Source organism: Anguilla anguilla, chromosome 12 (genome assembly GCF_013347855.1).
Source record: "Anguilla anguilla isolate fAngAng1 chromosome 12, fAngAng1.pri, whole genome shotgun sequence".
NCBI classification, from domain to species: domain Eukaryota; kingdom Metazoa; phylum Chordata; class Actinopteri; order Anguilliformes; family Anguillidae; genus Anguilla; species Anguilla anguilla.
In genome coordinates this window covers 26,474,861-26,490,327 of record NC_049212.1, presented here as the reverse complement: position 1 = coordinate 26,490,327, position 15,467 = coordinate 26,474,861, and the positions used below count along the sequence as shown (strand labels likewise).

The 15,467-nt window shown below is 41.0% G+C and overlaps 1 pseudogene; it reads left to right on the top strand.

Moving 5' to 3' along the window:
* Positions 1–342: 342 nt before the first annotated feature.
* Positions 343–15,240, top strand: LOC118209640 (annotated as a pseudogene).
* The last annotated feature ends 227 nt before the right edge of the window (positions 15,241–15,467 follow it).

Genomic DNA, 15,467 nt, shown 5'->3' with positions numbered 1-15,467 from the left:
CATTTTATCTAGTGGCCATCCACAATGATATGAATCGATTTGAAGAAACATAATGGCTGATGCATAGAACTTATTTATTAAACGTTTTGCAACGCAGTGGCTCAAAGTTTGTTGGCGTGTATAACTGGTTCCGACCGCCGGCCCCCCACCCCCCCCCCCACCCCCCCCCCCCCCCCCCCCCCCCCCCCCCCACATCCCTATCGCATACAGAATGTTTTCAAATAACCGTTTGTCCTGTCAAAGACCTGTGATGGCTATTATTAAACATGACCCTGTCACTCATTGGTATATTGGCCCAGCATTCCAGATACACTATGCACATGTAAGAACAGGTGTGACCGTCAGCCGGTTAAAACACAAGGCTCTGTTTCCTGTGTCTAGACAAAGCAAAGCAGTCAGAGAGTGAGGAACGGACAGCACCGGAGAGGGACACAGTGAGAGTGAAAGATCCCAGGGGAAGAACAGATGAAGATGGAGAGGGAGACCGCTGAAAGGCCATTGGAGGAGAGGGGCCAGTGGGGGAGTAAGATGGAGTTCCTCCTGGCAGTGGCGGGGAATGTAGTGGGGCTGGGAAATGTGTGGAGGTTCCCTTACCTCTGCTACAAAAACGGCGGCGGTGAGTAAGTATGAGTGTGAGTAAGAGAGAGTGTATGAGTGTAAGTGCGCGTAAGAGAGAGTGTATGAGTGTAAGTGTGAGTGAGTGTACGATTGAGTATGAGTCAAAGTGAATGTATGTGTATGAGTGTCACTAGGAGTATGTGTGAGTGAATGAGTGTGAGTGATCATGAGGGAGACCGTGTGAATAAGAATGGCTGAGATTATTGAGCAGTTTGAGTGCAAATTAGTGAGTGAATGAGTTTTATGAGAATTAATACAAACTTTTAGTTTTATTTACATCTTTAAAGTACCCATAATTACTAAATGAGTATTGATTTACATAGTTCTTGATTCTGGCTGGTGCAGTGCTCAGTGCTCTGTCTGTATGTGTACATGTTACATAACAGATATAACTGCATTATGGGCACCTCCCAAGCAGAGTCACACAGTCACAGATTACTGATTGCCTGGAAGTAAACATATCTGGTTTTGTTCACATAACAGTTGTGAGACTGGCGATCAAAGATTTATCTCAAATGTTTTGTAAACATTTGAGATGAGATGATTTATCTCACACCCTTTGTGTGTGGGTGTGTCTGTAGGAGCGTTCCTTGTGCCGTATTTGCTCTTTGTGGGGACCTGTGGGATACCCCTGTTCCTGCTGGAGACTGCCATGGGACAGTACACTCAGGAGGGGGCCATCACCTGCTGGAGGAAGCTGTGCCCATTGGCTGAGGGTGAGAGGCCAGAAACGTCTCATCAAATGGGTAAAACTGAGATTACAATAGGGGGTGAAGGAGAAAAGAGACAGGCTCACCAGGTATGAGCATGTGATTAAAGATTAAACGAAGCAGAGACTTTGTAGCCCAGCCCATAGATCAGCTGCCTCTCAATCCATATACAAATCTCCCCATGCAGCCAGGGGTTCAGTTCAATTGTTCTTACATGTGTATCCCCAAACTCTACAGACATAAAAAATGCAACAACTGAAAAAGTGCAGTGTTGCTATTGGTGGGGAATGGTTAGTATGACTCTAGGCTGCCGAGGGGCTCACCCTATTAAGGTCCTGTTCTGCTGTGTGGATCAGCATTATGGTCAGGCCAGTTTATGTTTCTGTGTGCCCAACGGCCTTGCAGGGCAGCTCATAATCAGATGTAATGTCAAATATATTAAATCTCCTGAGCCAAGGCGTGGAGATGTGGGCTGGGGTCAGTGAATACACTGGGAGCTAATGGATAATCAGCAGTAGGGTTACAGTACTGCTGGTCAGCACTCAATCACGGCACAGGAGGGGGTTTGAATATTCTTCCAAACCTGAGAAAATTAATCTACAGTATAATTACTGCCTCTGCAATATTGCACTGTGAATCTAGCTGCACCAGAATCTAGCTCTGTGTGGCTGGTGGACTGGCGGACTTCACTCTTACAGGAAAAAATGGGGCAATCTCACAGGTAGAAATAGTCACAATATGTTATAGGCAGTTCTCAGGTGCTCTAAGCAGAAGACGTCAGTGTTATCAGAAATACAAATACTAAGAGAATCCACAGCAGGCATGTTCATAACCAGTAACAGCACAATGTTGTCACTGATCTGGTTCCTGACCACCAAGGGCGAGCGTACATTATATGATTTTCTCAAGGGTTGTGCCAACTGGTCCAATGATAGCATAGACTATATGAGCTCCTAACCAGATCAGATGACAGTTGGCAAAGCACAGCAGGCAAAACGCTCTGCAGCAGGAGGGCGCCTTGTACCCCCTCCCATCCGAGTAAAGGGATCACAGAGCTTCTCCACCCTAGCTCCCCAGTGGTGGAACGAACTCCCTGTCCCTCTTCGAAGCTCTCCCTCTCTACCCATCTTCCGCCGTGGTCTGAAGACTCATCTCTTTAGACTATACCTGGACTAACTACCACCACTCTGTATATCATTTCACTGACACTTTCATGACACTCGTTTCATGTACCCCCATTCCAGAACTTTTTGGTAATTTGTATATTGTATATTTGTAATATTGTAGCTTGTTCTTCTGCCTATTTGGCTTGGCAGAGGTTAGGTCAGAATAGTGTTCACTGCGTGAAACTAAAACTGTGTTTTTGGCTAGAAATAGCTGTACAAAATAAGTATTGTATCTTATTGAACCCATGTTTTGTAGTTGTCCATGACCACGAAATACGCTTTTGTATGTCGCTTTGGATAAAAGCATCTGCCAAATAAATGTCATGTAATGTTATACACGGAGCCACCTTCTATTAGTCAATAGCAATTGAAACACATAATCAGGTTGCCTGACCTCTCACACCCGACAAATTCAAGCCAGCTGTGCCAAAACATTTTTGACGGGTCAAAAAAACAATTGGGCGCCCGCAAACCAGTCGGTTCGAACCGATCGGTTCGGAATGGTATCTCATATCTTTTGAGTTGCGAGGTTAAGACCTAACGTTTTTCTTACAATTTGGTCTTCAAAAAAACAATCGGGAGGCCGCAACTCGTATTATGTACTTATGCCCTGTTTTATCTCTCACCTGTGATCCTGTGTTCCCTGTGTTTTGTGTCTCGTGCCTGCTAATTGTGGTTGTTATTGGACCATTGATTTTTCACATTCTGCATGTCCACTTGTTTTCAGTGATTGTCTGCGCATGTCTCTCTGTATATTTAAGTTCCTGGTTTTCCTTAGTTTAGTGCTTGGTCCTTGTGTGTTCTTGCATGTTCTCCTCGATGCTAGTCCCCCTTGTCTAGTTTTTGCTTCCCATGCTCCTCCTGTTTCCTTGTTTTTTGTTTTACTGGTTTAATTCAGTAAAGACTTAACATATTCCTTACTTCTGCCTCCCTGAGTCATTTCTGCACCAGGGTCCTAATCCTTTCTGTGAGCCTGTGACACAATTTAGTTGTTCAAATCAATGATTGCCATTGTCAGCTGCTAATAGTGTTTGTGTATGCCTGTGTGTGTCTCAGGAATTGGCTATGCGGGCCAGCTGATCATGTTGTACAGCTGCATGTGTTATATCATCATCCTGGCCTGGGCTCTCTTCTACCTCTACTTCTCCTTCAGCTCACAGCTGCCCTGGGCCAGCTGCTCCAACACCTGGAACTCAGGTAAGATCTAAAATTAGTGTAAGTGGTATAACTCCTCCAGCAGTCCATACAGGAGGACACGGGTACAGAGCCCGTCTCTAAGCTACACTGTGCTGACTGTAAGAACACCTAAAATACAGGTGACCTACAACCCATGGTGCATACAGGTACAAAGCTGTCTTAAAGTGATACTGGGTAGGTTAAGAACAACCATTTCCTTTGCGTACCACAGTCCTGCTTCTTCAGAGACAGGAAAAATTGTACGGCAAATTCAGATCAATTAAACATGATGAATTATTGTGATGCCTGTCCATGCCAGTATGTGTGATATATGTGGGTATTTCTGGTTTAAACATTCACATGTGGTCTTATGTCTGTTTCATGGAATGTATTTCAATTATTTAAAATTAGTTTTGCAATGCTTTCAGAATGTATTCTTTACACTTAATATGTATTAATATGTAATATGTCAATATTGAATATATATTTTCACATGTATTAACACTCCTAACCTTTTTATAATACAGTGTTTATTAACAGCTGTCAATAACAACTGAGTTTGGAGTGACAGTCATGTTTGTTTAAAATGGCCTGCAGCTCAGCTGCAATATCTAGTGAGTCTGTTTAGGTGATTTAGGAAAGGCTACTCTCTGTGTTTCAGATCACTGTATGGACTTTTCCAACCGAAACCTCACCACAAACTGGACCCAACAGCCCAACAACTCATCCTCTGCAGCCACTGAGTTTTGGGAGTAAGTCTGCTGACTGAGTTCTGTAGGGTTGCACCTACTACAGACCTTGGCGTTAGGGAACTAGGAAACTCAGAGGTTGTGGGTTCAAGTATTTACATAATCTACTTAGCTGGAATTACTTATGTAAATATTGAGCCCTGTAAATATATGGAAAACGTGTAAGTTGATCTGAATAAGAGTGTCTGTTGACAAATAAGGTGATGGGTAGGGACATGTGAGCCTAGTTTACAGATGTATGCGGAGATGGAACACATTGGCCTAGTTTAACCTTTTTGCATTTATGCTAGTGAAATACTTTCTGAACCATAAGAAGAGAAAATGTGTACATGGTAGGGCCAGGATGTAAGGGATATGCAGAGCATTATGGTTTCTATATGGAAATAAATGTAAGTTAACTGGCAGAGCATTTTTATTGTAAATGTTAGTAAGTTGTTAAACGTAATATTTCTCTTTCTCCACTTCCCTCCCCGCATTTATCCCCCCGTCCCCCCCACCCAGGAGACGTGTGCTGTTGATCTCGGGGGCATTGAGGAGGTGGGCAGTGTGAGGTGGGAGGTCCTTCTGTGCCTCATCACCGTGTTGGTCATCTGCTACTTCTGCATCTGGAAGGGGGTGAAGTCTACAGGCAAGGTCTGTCCCAGAGTTACTGAGAGACATAAGCACAAAATGTCCTTACTTGGGCTGCCTCTACAAAGAGTGAGACTGACTGTATAATAGACTGGAATACTCAACACAGAGTGGCGTGTGATCAGTCCAACAGGGACACGTAAACAATGCTGACATTTTGACGCACCAAACATGTCCTGGCCTGTTTGATTTTGTTTTTACTGTTTTTCCTCTAAATGTGTTCTTATCAAGTGACTTTTAATGAATCTGCCAAAATGCCAAACAAATTTGGTTCAGTTAAAGATTGAGAGGCATGTTGCTTGCTTCGTGATCACTGAAAAAGCATATACTAAAACAGTCACACAAATGTGTATAGAAAGAATGAACATGCACATTGGTTTCCATAATTCATTTAGCAGCTTCAGATAATTTGAGCAAATGATGTTGCAGATGATGTGCACAGTATAATGGCAATAATGGTGCATGACAGTGTACAGAAGTCAGAGTATTTCTGGTGGGCTGTTGTCTTTTGAGCTCACAACTTATGGATTGCACTGATATAATGTCTTCCATCACACAATCTCAACACCTTATCCTGGAGGGGAGATGACTCACCTGAAACACTGGGTGAAATACTCAGCCAGAATTTGGTCAGATTGTTGCCAGAATTGTCACCTCAAATGTGGAGAGAGAGAGTATTAAACAGTTAGACTGAGTATTCTTTGGTCGTTAGTGATTATCCAGGAAATCATCTCTAGAAACAGATTAGAATGCCAGATGTTTATCATTTTTGGTACAAATAGAGTACAGGTTCTTGCTGTTAAAGTCCCAAAAGAAATATGGTTATATATTACTTTTGCATTGCATTGTAACAAAATGTATACAGGTATGCACGTCCAAACCATTTAAATGATCTCTATGGGATTTTTGACGCAAGTTATTTCTTTCTGTTTTAAATCTAATTTTCTCTGAAAATTATCTCTGGCTGTCTCACACACACATACACATACACACACGCACACACAGATGCAAGTACATTTTATGTTATATGTAATTATAATTTTCTCAACAGCATGTATGGTGTATTAAAAAGTCTAAACTAAAGTTCTCCTGATTATAAATTCAAATGGAGAGTCATGGAATCATAGTCAGGAATCCATAGAAGTAGAATAGCATAAAGACTGACAACAGATTATGGACATGGAATTGTCATAATTTCTATTAAAATGTCAGATGTTCCTTCACAAGTGTTTTCTACTTGTGCATATCTGGACTCTTGGTATACCCAAAGTAAATGAACCTCCTATCTCCAGAACCTATTGATCCATGGGTATTTTCAGAAGAAACAATAAAATAAGTAGTCCATTGTGACTAACAGCTAAAAATAGCATGATACAGAAATGGCTACAAGAAAAACTACAATAATTTATATCACGATTAATATCATTGATAGCATGTATTTGGTGAGATGCAGGAATACACCCTGGACAGGCCACCAATCTATTGAGGATAGCTCCTTTTACGTTTTCTCTGCAGAATATGAAATGGATGTTCAGTTCACTCTTTTAGGTACTTCTCAGCAAACTGTAACCAGGACATCCTGTTTTTGCGGCTAACTAGTGGCTTGTATTTTGCAGTGTAGCCTCTGTAGCTCTGTTCGGGAAGTCTTCTGCGGACAGTAGTCCCTGACATATCCATGCCTGCCTCCTGAAGAATGTTTCTGATCTGTCAGACAAGTATTTGTAGGTTTTTCCTTAATTATGTTGAGAATTTTTCAGTCAGTTGAGGTTGTCCTTGGCCAATCTGGCCCTTTGTGATTACTGAGCTCACCACTGCTTTCTTTCTTCTTAATGATGATCCAACTGTTGATTTTGATAACCCTGACTGTTTTTTAGAATTTATTTCTCAGCCTCATACTGGCTTGATTTGGCAGAACTCTACTCCTAGTCATGTGGACAAATACCAATAACAGACTCCAGAGACAATCAAAAGCAAGAATCCAGACTAGATACTGAAAGTTCTCTTACATCTGCACTAAGGAAGCAATTGAACACTCCTGAATGATTAGAAACACCTGTGACGCCATTTGTCCAAAGCATTATGGTCCCCTGAAACGGGGGCACTATGTATAAAAAGTGCTGTAATTTCTATATTGTGAAACTAACTGTATGAAAATACCCTTTAATATAAGCCGAGAATCTGCCCTTTAACAACACGTGAATGTTTGATTACAAATGTAAAATTGTGGAGTGCTGAGTCAAATCAAGGAAAAATATGTCTTTGCTCCAAACATAATGGAGCTCATTGTATGTACTTACATGCCATTTGGATACTCATACAACATTTCATCTTTCAACACCAAACAGAATGACCTCTCTGGTCATTTCTCTTGACATACTCTATTTAAGCTTTTGTCAAGAATCGGTTTTAAATAAGTGCCAAGGGATTCAAAATTAACCATGTTCACATGACTGTAAAAGACACACACTCTCTCTCTCCACCTCTCACCAGGTGGTTTATTTCACTGCTACTTTCCCATACCTGATGCTTTTGGTGTTGTTGATACGAGGGCTAACTCTACCTGGAGCTCTGCAGGGGGTGGTGTTCTACCTGTACCCTGACCCCTCCCACCTGACAGATCCACAGGTAAGAACTCCGTAACATCAGCATATGTTAGGCAGTGCCCCATCGCCTTGTCCTAGCTAAATGTATCTTTCCTTATTTCACTCCATAGGGGAACATATAAACAAATGTTTTCAGCCACATCAGCTCAAATGTGTTCAGTTTGTGATGTCACTGCAGGTGTGGATGGAGGCAGGATCTCAGATCATCTTCTCCTACAGTCTTGGAGCGGGAACTCTGACTGTGCTGGGTAGCTACAACACATATAACAACAACTGCTACAAGTAAGGCCCTTTCATACCCACAGTACACTAGGGCAGAAATGCAGAGAAAAGATGACAGGTGCTTAAACATAAATATGCAACTCTTTGTCCAGTGCAGTACCAAGATATTCACATTTATCTTTTCTTCAGCGCAATACTAAGATATCCACATTTATACCTTCATCCAGTGCAATCCAGAGATACCCACACTTATAAAGGAAGACAATTAGCAGCAAACACTTAATTTATTTAACTTTGAAAGAAAATAAATACAAAAACAAGGACAGGTCAGCAAATTCCTTTACCCCCCTGGTGGTATTTCTGCAGGGACTGTTTGTGGCTGTGCCTGCTGAACAGCATGACCAGTGTAGTGGCGGGATTCGCGGTCTTTTCTGTGCTGGGGTTCATGGCACATGAGCTGGGTGTCACCATTGAGGAAGTGGCAGAATCAGGTACTGAAGCTCTTTGTACAGTATGCCAAGACAAATGATGAAGATGTGACAAAAATGTGAGTATATATATATATATATATATATATATATATATATATATATATATATATATATACATATATATACGTAGGCCAAAAGTGTTAGGCCACCTGTAGCTTAAAAAACATTAGGTAGACAAGAATTCAGTTAATATATGCACATTTATTGAATAACAAACCAAAGTATAAACATTTTTTTCCAATTTCTACCCTCAATAACACAAAAAGGTGACTTTTACTCAAAATAATGTTAGACATGACTTTACTTGAAAAAGATTTATTTGGCTTTAATTACAATGAAATTATTGGATGTCTATCCAATCATTTTGCAATGTGGGAGGTAGCAGGCTGGGAGGGAAGTGGAGGGGTAATTAAATTGAGTGAAATCTTATCTACCTTAAGGTTTTCATAAAAACCCAGGTAGCCTAATAACTTCAGCCTATGGTGCAAGTAAAATAGGGACTAAAGTTGCAAGAAATTTGGCAATCCAAAAAAGGGAGTAAGGCTTGGGTGTGTGGGGCCAAGTAAATTTTGTGGCAAGAACGTTATTACCTGTGAAAAATTGCAAAGAAGCTACAGATTTCCAGATGCAATGTTCAGGACACACTCAGAGGATTCCAGCTGATGGATGTGTACACATATATATATATATATATATATATATATATATGTATGATATCCTTTTAGTAGCGTAGGACAAAGCTTGATGATGACCAATAATCACTCAATCATGTTACTGCTGTAATTATGTCAACTGTTAGCTTTGGTGATATTAAGTCTATATAATGACAATCAGGCATTTGAGTTGAAATGAAGAGCAGTAACAATATGCAATCAAATGGTTGTGTATTGAATTCCCACCTGTGGTGCTGTCTTTGTACCCTTGCGGTACTTAACCTGAATTCTTGCAGTAAAATATGTCCAGCGGTATTAACAGATGGTATGTAAAATGGCAATCTGTGTAAGATACTTTGGATAAGAGCGTCTGCTAAATGCAGAAAAATGTGCAAATATAATAAGAGGGAATCTGACCTGGGAGGGAAGGGGAGAGTAAACACTATTGGATCATTTATTTTTCTCCCATTCATTCTCTGTCTCCTTCACTCTCCTCTGATCTTTCCTTCCTATCACCTCCATGTTCTCCTCTGCTCCCTGCTTCCAGGACCTGGTCTGGCATTCATTGCGTACCCCCAAGCAGTAGCAATGATGCCCCTACCTCAGCTGTGGGCCGTGTGCTTCTTCATTATGATCATCCTGTTGGGCCTGGACACACAGGTAATCAGTCACCTGGCTGTGGCTCACCATTCCTGGCTGCTCAGTCTGTGAAACTGCCAGCACCACAACTGGCTGCAGTCCTTACACACTTCTAGATCCTTCTGGTTTGGTTCTTTGTTTAACATGAAGTAAAGCTATACTGAGCTTACAAGGCATAATGCTGGGTCATCGGAGATCACAGCAAGAATACATCCAGAGCTAACTGGACAACATTTCATAGCTAGTAAAGATGTATTTTCAAATAGTTTCAAATCAAGTGTTTAGACCTTTGCATAGTCTTTTCTGAGTTCTGGAAAGTGAGAAGACACCCTGTCTGAGAACTGGTCTGTAAACAAAAAGATAATTGATCAGTCTTATCGGAAGACAAAATAAATCTGGGAAGACCAAGGTTGTCAGACCAGTGTCCACTGCTAAGGAGGGTAAGGATTAATTAGGGCAGGGGGCAGCTGTGTGAGAAGGATAAACACGCCTCCTGTGCCTAGTGGAAAGTTACCGAGAATGTGGATATAAGGAACGGCCTATGCATCTAAAACTTTAGAGAGTTTTGTGGGTGCTCTCTCATTCTTTCTTCTCCTTGCAAGTTGAATAAAAGTCTTATTGATCTTTGAAAATGCTGTGACTCTGTGTTTTCGGGGAAGGATCTCACCTCTGGATATGTGGGGATGGGAAACGGTAATTTCCCTGACAATAGTATATCACATGCAGGAAAACAGCTATTAAACATTATTGTGTGTCAATCATATTTCTCTCTCCCTTCCTTTCTTTTTCTTTTCCTATTTCCTCCTTCTCCTTTTCTCTCCCTTCCTTTCTCTGGTGAACATTGGGGTATCTGTCTGTCAGTTTCTGATGATGGAGGTGGTGATGACGTCGATGACGGACCGGTTTCCTATGGTACTGCGTAGGGCTGGGCACAGAGAGATCTTCCTCCTGCTCTTCTGCCTCTCCTGCTTCATTTTGCAGCTGGTGATGATCACAGAGGTGAGAAGACAGCTGAGGAGAGAAACATCATGCATTTCACTATATGTTATCAGTTTACCCAGAGGATGCTCTTATCACAGGCCTACACAGATTTACAGAGATAACATACAACCCTGCATGTTGATAGAACTAATTCAGGTTTACTCACTCAAAGCACACATTTGTCTCTTCCTATTTCACCATATCTACCCCTTCATGTCCCCTACTGTCCACCAGGGGGGAGTGTATGTGTTCCAGCTCTTCGACTACTATGCCTGTAATGGGGCCTGTATGCTCTTCATGTGTGTGGTCAAAGTTCTGGCCATGGCTTGGCTGTTTGGTGAGTGCAGGATTTTTACTTGAGAAGAAATCTGGTTGTATTTACACTGGTTGTATACAAAACAGCATACCTTCCAACAAACTGTGTCTTTCCAATACAACACTCTGTGTGAGAAAAATGGCACCAAATGGGAATGGATTATGAACAAGAACCAATACAGTGTATTCACAATGTACAGAACACATAATGAAAATGTTTTAGTGCAAAATTACATTTGAAAAATTTATAAAATGTATTAAATTCTAAATTTGCACATTGAGGCAGAGGAAAGCATAGCCTACATTAAAAAATGAAGCCCATGGTTTCAATTTTTCTTACACTGTCAATACAGCCAATAAGAAAAAAGGCTGAAAGTCAGATACACAACCACTGCCTTTTAACTGGAACTTTCCTTCACTGCCAAAGATAGGAGAAACTGTGTTAAAGGGAGCCTGAGCCACCACTGGGGAAAACGTTAACTAAAAATGCAGCGAATGGTAGAATGTCTCTAAATTGATCCAGGTTTTAAAGTTCCTTACCTCTCTTGCAAGTTGCGTTTAAAATAAAAAGCAAAGACTGATTTGATTCAGACAAAACAATGCAAATTAATGATCATGAGAACAACACCCCTTCAAAAAGGGACACTTTAAACCTGAGTCAGCCATCCCATAATGCTTACAAAACCAAGTCCACAGCCTTTTAAGAAGAGATAGCAAAAAAAGGAATGCCATTTTGAAACTGGAATCAAATGAGAGATACTTAAATTTGCAATCTCTGCCTTTTGAGTTTGATTTGTTCTCAATGGAGGTTTGCCATTCCTGTGTGTCCCTCGAGCAGGGGCAGAGCGCATGATCGATGTGATTGAGGACATGACCGGGGAGCGTCCCTGCCTCATCTTTAAGCTCTGCTGGCTCTACATCACACCGCTGGTGACCCTGGTGAGTTTAATTCACCCCCATTGTGGATGAGCGGAGAGAAAGCATCTGTCTGACTCGCTTATTACAGTAAAACCTCATCATTGCACACCCGAAGCATGTTGGATTTTGGATTTAATAAAACTGCAAACTTCTTTCATTAATAGTTTTTCATTAATAGTTATGAATGAATGAGAATTCGAGCACTTGTAGGCTGTCCCCCCCATTCAGTTCAGACCACAGGTTTTTGATGGAATTTAAGTCTGGAGACTGTGATCGCCATTGGAAAACATGGATGTTGATATCACTTTTCTGTTTAGATTTTGATGTATGCTTGGAGTCATTGTCCTGCTGGACAATCTACCTATGACCAAGTCCTAGCTTCTTAGCAGAGACAGCCAAATTTTCTGCCAGAATTTCCTGGTACTTTCTTGAATTCATTGTGCCATCGATCTAAATTAGTGCCCCGGGACCACTACCAGCAAAACATATCCAAAATATCAATGACCCACCTCCATATTTGACCGTAGGTATGAGGTGCTTCTTATGCATTCCTCTTTTGCTGCCAAACATGTCAATGGTGTGTATGGCCAAAACGTTCAATTTTGGTCTCATCTGACAATAGCACTCTCTTCCAGTCATAATTCCAATGAGGTTTGACATGCTCCAGATTCTTGGTTTTGTTTATTGTGCTCAGTAAGGGCTGTCTTCGTGCCACCCTTCCAAAGAGTTAGTTGGTATGGCGGTGCCATTTTATGTTTTTTTTAGACTTGTTGACCGCAAGAAACAAACCAATCTCTGCAGTTCTTAAACAATGATCCTTGGGTTATTAATGGCCTCCCTCACCATCTTCCTCACCATCCGTGGGGACAACATGCACTTGCTTCCTCTTCCTGGCAAATTTGCAACCATTCCATATGTTTTATACCTTTTTATTATTGCCCTTACAGTGCTAAGTGGTATGTTTAACCGTTTATGTCTTTTTTTTGTATCCATTACCAGACTTGTGATGGTAAATTGTTTGATTTTACTTACAATAATTGTTAGGGGTGCCAATAATTATGGCACCTATGGTTTTCAGAAAAAAATTGAATACTTAATAAAAACCATTCAAGCAAGAGAGTATATATATATATATATATATATATATATATATGAAAAACATGAAAAACAGACAGAGACTATTATTCCTACTCCACCCAACTTTACAGTTTGCATTATTCGGGCCAGTACAGTTGGCACTATGCATTCCGCCAAACCGAGATTTGTTTGTCAGACTGCCAGATAGTGAAGTGTGATTCATCACTCCAGAGTACGCATTTACACTGCACCAGAGTCCAATAGCAGTGCGCTTTTTCATCAATCCAGCCAACGCTTGGCATTGCGGATGGTGATCTTAGGCTTGTGTATGGCTGCTTGGCCATGGAAACCTATTTCATGAAGCTCTTGATGAACAGTTTTTTTTTTTTTAACTGCATAATGTGCCCAATTTATAGCAACCAAACCCTGCTTTAAAGGCAGTTTCATGGTAATTCTACTTCTATGACACAACGGCAGTCTGATGTGTGTTACATTTATTAACCTTACACTCTTGATCCTCTCCCATAGGGATCTTTCATCTTCTCCGTGGTGGACTACAAGCCCCTGACCTTTAACCGCTGGTATGTGTACCCAGACTGGGCGTACGTGCTGGGCTGGCTGCTGGCCCTCTCCTCTGTTGTACTGATTCCAGGGTGGAGCCTGGTCAAGCTCTCCCTCAGCACTGGCACTCTCAGACAGGTGAGGCCCAGAACCCATGTCTCCCCTACACATCAGTAGATATACAGTGAGTCCAATTCAAGGCAGGTGGATGCAGATAGATCTCTCTGTCCTTGTAAAAATGTTATTTTTAAATTCCAAAATGAAAAATTGGGTTCATTCCAAAATGTAATTTTATCCGTCCTCATCTCCTCGGTCCTCGCGTGACCTGGAAATCAAAGACCAATCTGTTAAATTCTCCTTGGAGGAAGAAGCAGGCTCATGGAGGAGATTTCAGTGAGGAAAACACAAGTGCAGCCTTTGCAGAAGTCTTTATTGGAACTTGTGACGTGACGTGAACTGTGGCTCCACCTCTCCACATCTTCCACTTCCTCAATTGATGGCATTTCAAACTGATTCTTGACCGAGCAAGCACGTTCCATTTGCATAATACATGCTACCTCAGCTCCTCCATCCTCGTAGCTCATCATTCGCTTCTTTGTAACTTCCTTTGGTGGAGCGAGGAAAAGACACGAAAAAGAGATGCAAGGAGTGAATATAAGCAATAGGAATACACCCAGAGAGTCTGCTTCCATTCTTAATCCTAGCCAGGTAGCAAACTAGCCTTATGTGCTGGTCATATGGCTGTTTGATAACTTTTTTCAATAAATGAAATAATAATTTTTTAAATGGGTTTTGTGTTTACTAAGGTTCCCTTTGTCTAATGTTATGTTTTGTCTAAAAATATGAAACCATTCAAATATGCATTAATAAAGGAGGAAATCAGGAAGGGGGAAAATAGTTTTTCAAGGACTGTATATTGTATGAAACACTTGTCTCACAAAGATCCACCATTCCATTATTTTATGTTTCTGCTGACAGCGTTTGTCTCATCTGTGTCACCCTGATGATGACCTCCCCCTGACCCGGAAGCAGATAGCTGAGCGAGAGAATGTGATTTCTGCTACAGAGATGGAAGAGTTAGTGACAGCGTAAGGTTATAGTAATTCATATTTTGCTGACAAGGCAGTGGGGATTTGGTAAGTATTTTAACAGGTCCCATCTTTAGTTTTTAAACAATCAAAACTAAGAAGTTTCAAGAAAACTCATTGTATTTCCCTGACTGTAATTCACGCCAGAACTGGGTTATATTCCTCCATGCAGGAGACTGCGCTGGTGAAATTGAAAATTATAGAAGAAATCAGAAATAATGTTTATTAATGATATGTTCATTATATTAGATAAAATTAATTTTTAACAATATAAATGTCTACTTGATTTATGATTAAGCTGTAATAGATATTTACACGTTTTAATTACATTGTTCAGTTTAATTCAGTTCAATTTACTGTACTTGGCTCGTAATTAGTTTTAGAGGTTTTAGAAGTGTGCCCATAATCTGTGACCCTGAGCCATCTCTGCCTTCCCTCTATATCATATGACCAAGTTGTTACTTTATTGTATAAAAGGGAGTTGTGATCTTTTGTGTGAACACTCACTCCTCCTGCTGGTCTGCATTTACAATATACCGGTCTGGTGTTTCCATTATATGATTACCTTTTAATAATTGATGGTTTTATGACAATTTTTGTCTTTCTGTGTAATGAGAGTTTGATTAAACTCATTTTTATCTTACCAAGGGTTCTCTGAGTCTTACTCTGGATCAGTTTGCACCAGGGGGCAGGGTGTGGAGCAGGTTGGGTGGGCAGACCTTGCTCAACACACACATATAGGACATTTGTGGTAAGAGAGTGAGGTTTTATCAATACCAGTGTGGGTGGAGTTACAACATGCTGCCCATTGGAGAAAGGTCTATCTGCAGCACTGAAGACTCCCTAAAAAACACGCCCACCATACGGAAG